Source organism: Grammomys surdaster, unplaced genomic scaffold, assembly GCF_004785775.1.
Source record: "Grammomys surdaster isolate TR1022 unplaced genomic scaffold, NIH_TR_1.0 99, whole genome shotgun sequence".
Classification (NCBI taxonomy): Eukaryota; Metazoa; Chordata; class Mammalia; order Rodentia; family Muridae; genus Grammomys; species Grammomys surdaster.
In genome coordinates this window covers 13,718,954-13,724,953 of record NW_021604578.1, presented here as the reverse complement: position 1 = coordinate 13,724,953, position 6,000 = coordinate 13,718,954, and positions in this window count along the sequence as shown.

Sequence of the window (6,000 nt, the reverse complement as noted above, 5' to 3'; positions counted from 1 at the left end):
AGAGAGAGAGAGAGAGAGAGAGAGAGAGAGAGAGAGAGAGAGAGAGACTGGGAGAGAGAGAGAAAACAAGAGAGAGAGGAGGAAGGGAGCTAAAGAGGGAAAGACTGGGTAGTAAATAGCCAGAATACATATACGTCAGGGCACACACATAGGTCAAAGGACAGCCCAGGTTTAGGCTCTGTAGACAGCCTGTCCCTACAGGATTGCTCCGGTATGCTTCAGCATACTTGGCAGGCCCACAAATGTCCTTAAAAGAACCCAGTTTTGCTGGAGAAGTGGCTGTTCCAGACAAGGTTAGTGAGGCCAAGAGAAAAAAAAAAAAAGGATCAGCAAAGTTGTGGCTGGCAAATGGCTAGTGTGGTGTGACACAGACCACATTTAAGCCAGAGCTGCAGTTGGCTAAGAAACATTTAGCCAAATGGACTGGAGGTTTCAGTAAAACCCGCAGACAAAGCATAATGGCGAAGCTGAGAAAAGGATACATATCCAGGGTACATCATTCCAAGTAGGAAAGGCTCTGTAGAGTCAGAACTAGATGCTACTCTCAGGGAGAATTGTCAGTGGGCTTTTGGTGTTTTCATGAAAGACTGAAATTCCTGTTAGCTTGGGTAGTTCAGATTTTTCTTCTAGTCAGTCCTGTTTGCAAAGTAATGCTCTGACCTAAAAAACAAAACAGAACAAAACAAACAACAAACAACAAAAACAAAAACCAACTAACCAACCAACCAACAATAACAACAATAAACCCCTCAAATTTCTTAGTGGTTCTTAGCAACACAGCGGGGTATCTACTCCACTTGGGTTATTACATAGCTTAATAACTGACTTCACTATTGCTATTTTCTTTTTTCTTTTTTCTGATGTATGATATCCCCCACTGTCAAATTAATTTTCTTTAAATAAATTTATATATGTATATATATATATATATATATATATGATAATATATAGTAAGAAAAACTTGTTATTATTACCTTTTATTCTGCACTTCTGTAATTTTCAGTCCATTTAACATTTTTGTTTGAAAGACACTGGGAAACATTAAAATGTCATATGACTGCACCTAGAGAGAAACAGGGATGGGCTAGCTAAGTCAGTATCCTAGCCCATATGGTAAAAGTCTCCACATCTTTAGTCAGATAGAGTGATCGTTACCAGCTGATAAATGTCCCATCCCTTTGTCTGGTCAGGAGTAACTGTCACTTCTGAACATGATATGGAGAATGCACACATGTGAAGGAATGGGGAACATTGTATTTTTTTTTCTTTAGGAACTAAAATTCTCATAAAAACCAACAACTATTCTTGCCACTAATTGTCCTTTACAAAGTCTTTGTATATCAAAGGTAGGAACTCCCTTATTTAGAGACAGAGGTCAAAAGAGTCCCAGAGAATCCCTACCCACAACTTTAAACAAATGCTTTCCTCCAGGTATTGCACCATTAAAGGATTAGTAATTTCTTTAGTATGAGTCTCTCAAAGCTGTCATCTATGTACAGGTGTTGAAAAGGTCATTGCATCCAAGGTAAATATGATTGAACAGAATTCTGTACCCACTTACATGCTGGCAAAAATTGTTCAAATACTAGGATTGAAAGAAAGAAAGAAACACGGTAAGTTCAAATATGGGGGAAATAGGCCATTTTATTTTCAAATAACAAAAATATGACTTTAGATTTCTCTTTTGCAGTGTTAAATACTTAAAGACAAGATAAAATTTCAAATTTATTTTCATTTAAGGTGGCTTTCATATATGAAGTAAAAACATTTAAATAGAGTAGCATACATTCTTGTTAATAATTTTTTTGAAAAACAAAGATATGAATACTGCAAAACTATGAAAAATATGAAAAAGTGAAGCATGATTCATTCTGTTCACTCTGCTTATATGCCTCATCTGGAATGAGACAGTATTGATGTAAATATTGTGCAACTGAAGTGTAGACTTTAAGACCTAGATAATGGAGACAAGCACTGAAATCAGCCTCAAGCAAAGTCAAATGTAAGTGATATGGCAATCTGGTTCTTAACATACCCTTAAAGAGGTTACATACAGTAAATTGATAATAATCCACTCCTCAAACCTCAGACACTGCTTTGAAAAGCTGAAAAATAGGGACAGGTGGATGTAGATATGTCTCAATGAATACAAGCCAGTAGCTACAGCAATAATTAATTACTGATATTGCCCCAAAATGCTAAATCATATATCATGCTCTACATTGGTTTTATTTCAATATTTTATATTCTCTATATGATTTAAATCTCCTGAGTCCATTCAGAGAAAACTGGCCATTTTCTCTCATGTCATGAACCTCAATAAGGGAATTTAAATATGTTATTTACTATTGAGTCAAGAAAGCAGTGTATCACTAATGGATTTTAAAAGAACTTCCAACTATGGGAAAATTTTAAAGAAAATGTCAAGTTTCTAGTAAATGAAGTGAGATAGATTTTTTTGACACATATAATAAATGGTGTTTATAACTGGGCATTTTAAAATGTAATAAATTGAAAACATCAGAAAGCATTTGAAATAGAAAATGGAGGGAAATTTTTTTTCTTGAAAAAATTACACTAATAGGGAGTAAAGATTGGAAGTTGTGGTTTATTGTGAGAAAAGTTTGCCTGATGGGTTTTTCCAGATGTAGGGTACATTTAATTTGAAAACCATAACTATAAACCACAGCCTTATCCATTCAAGGTGTCCTATTACTTCATGGCTAAGAAAGTAATGGGAAAATTAAAGAGAAAATTCTTCATGGAATAATAGCAAAGAGTAAGGCCCCACATCTACATATGAAGAGTGCTTACGTTTCTGAACTTCTGTTTTTAAGAAAGGCAGTATCTGAGGAGGATGGAGTATCTGGAAATTGCTGATGTGTGCTTAGAGAGACGTCAAATCTAGGATGAGCTCTCACACATTGGTATGATGACTGTCTAAATCTTTGGGTGATCTCTATGTTACACAGGTACAGGTATACACCAATACCAAGGCTAAGGGTTTGGTGGTTAATGCAAACCATAAGCTATCAGAAGTTACCTAACAGAGGGAAGACAAACTTTGCAATTTCAACCCAAACAAACAGAGTAGCCAGTAAGGCAAAAGGGCAATTTTCACATCAACACAGGATAATTCTAAGACATTGCAACATTAATATAATCTCTAGTTTTCAACCTCAAATTATTAGACATGCAAAGAAACAGGAATGAACTGTTTCACGGGGAAAGGTGGGAGTCAGACATAATATGATCTCAAGTGAGTTCAGATGTTGGTTGTCAAAAACCAAAAACTTAACAAAGAAGTAGAGAAGGTCTGCTAATAGAATTAGAGAAAACGAACTAAAAATAAAATACCTTGCTTTGTTTCTAATTCCAGTTCTTTCTTATTTCTTATCAATTTTAAAATAAATTTTCTAATTTCTGCATAAAAGCTAGCATCAATTGTTGAGATTGTATTGAATTTTAATTTATAGATCAATTTAAATAGCTTAAAAATATTAAACCTTCATGTCCACACACAGAATATCTCTCCATTTATTTCCAACCTCATTTTGTCCAGCAGCAACACCTTGTTGTGATTTTTGTTGTACAAAGCAGCCAGTTCTTTTAAGGTTATTTGTATATAGTTTTGTTCTTTTGAGTCCTATTTTGACTTGAATTTTCTTACTGATTTTCACATTGACAGTTGATAGTAAAGTATTATTATAGACTTCTGTACATAGTCCTGTGTACCATGGTTTTACCAAACTAGTTTATGAATTCAAAAACATATATGTGTTTGCTTTTCAAAACAAACTTCTAATTAAAAATTGTTAGTTTTATAGAATTATTGTGAAGATACAAAAGGACATAGTTTATTTATTAGTATTGGATACCTTGGTATTTTCTTTTTCTTTGAAATTAATTTTTATTAGATATTTTATTTATACTTCAGATGTTAACAGAAACCCCCATTCCATCCCCCCTCCTCTGCTTCTATGATGATGTGCCCCCACCCACCCACTCCCACCTCCCCACCTACAAATTCCCCCACCCTGGGGTATTCAGCCTTCACAGGACCAAGGACTTCCTCTCCCACCTTTGCCCGACAAGGCCATCCTCCCCTACCTATACAGCTAGAGCCATGGATCCCTCCCTATGTGCTCCCAGGTGGTGGTTTAGACCCTGGGAGCTCTGGTTGGTTGGTATTGTTGCTCTCCCCATGGAGCCACAGACCCCTTCAGCTCCTTCAGTCTTCTCTTTAACGCCTCCACTGGGAACCCCATGATCAATTCAATGGTTGACTGTGACCATCCGCCTCTGTTAATGTCAGGCTCTGGCAGAGCCTCTCAGGAGACAGCCATATCAGGCTCCTTTCAGCAAGCACTTCTTGGCATTCATGACAGTGTCTGCCTTTGGTGACTGCACATGGGATGGATACCCAGGTGGAGCAGTCTGTGGATGGCCCCTCCTTCAGTTTCTGTCCCAAACTTTGTCTCCATATTTGCTCCCTTGAGTATTTTGTTACTCCTTCTAAGAAGGACTGAAGCGCCCACACTTTGGTCTTCCTTGTTCATGAGCTTCATGTGGTCTGTGAGTTGCATCTTGGGTCTTGCGAGCTTTTGGGCTAATTTTCACTTATCAGTGAGTGCATACCATGTGTGTTCTTTTGTGATATTTTCTAGTTCCATCCATTTGCCTAAGAATTTCATCAATTTGTTGTTTTTAATAGCTGAGTAATACTCCATTGTGTAAATGTATCACATTTTCTGTGTCCATTCCTCTGTTGAAGGACATCGGGGTTCTTTCCAGCTTCTGGCTATTATAAATAAGGCTATTATGAACATATTCTGGTTTCTCCTCAGATCGTATAAATCTTTCACCTTTTACCTTGGTGTTTTCTATATGTGAAATTATATCATATGTAAATAACAAGTGTTAATTAATTATATTTTTAAAATCTGATTTTTATAGTAGCCAGAACTTATTACTTTGCCATCCATAATGTGTTAGAGCTTCTTTCTCCACCTCCTCATCAACATTTGCTGTCATTTGTTTCTTGATGATAATCATTTTGACTGAAATGATATGGACTTGTAGGATAGTTTTAATTGGTATTTCTTTTATGGGTAAAGATGTTGAACACTTATTAGCTATTTGAACTCTTTCTTTTGAAAGTTCATTAGCCCATTTTGAACCAATTTGTTTTTTCTTACTTAGTTTTTAAGTATCTATGTGTTTTTGAATTCTAGATATTAATCCTTTGTTGGATATTTATAATTTTTCTCTATTGATTTAAATGTTTTAATGCCCAATGATCTGTTAAAACAGAGGTGGTGATAGGACCAGGCTTATTAATTTATTGCTGGTTTTATGGGAACATATTTATAGTTAGTTTTGTAGAATTTTATTGTTGTCTTAACAAGAAAGATTATTTCATTCCTTAGGTAGCTACAAGTTTTTAAATAATAATTGCTTAACTTCATCAAACATTTCTTGCACAATTTGCCACTAATAATAACTTGATTTTCCATTTTAAGATATTTTACGGTAAATAACATTGATAGATTTTTTTTGTCGTTACAAATTCTTATGATTGTTGAGGTAAACTAAGCAATGTTTACCATTTTAAAATGTGCTATTAAATTTAGTTTTAAACTTTTTTATATTCATGTTTACTGTAAGTTTACAGGTGTATCCTTTTTTTTGTTGCCTGGCTTGGAATTTTGTTTATACAAACTTTACAAAATAGACTGGCCTGCCTCTGTACAAATATTGTTGGCCTCTAGCTTTACAGGAGGGAGCTTTACCACCACCCAATCCTTTAATTTTATTTATTTGTTCAAGTTTTATTTTTTCAAACTTGGCACTTTATATTCTTGATGTATCCATTTAATCCAAGTTCAATTGAGCAAATGTCTGGCTGGCAGTATTCCAAGGGGTTGCAGCACTCTGGGGTACCTTATTGATCGCCTGGATGGATTCCATCAGGCCACAATAACTGCGTAAAATGTACTT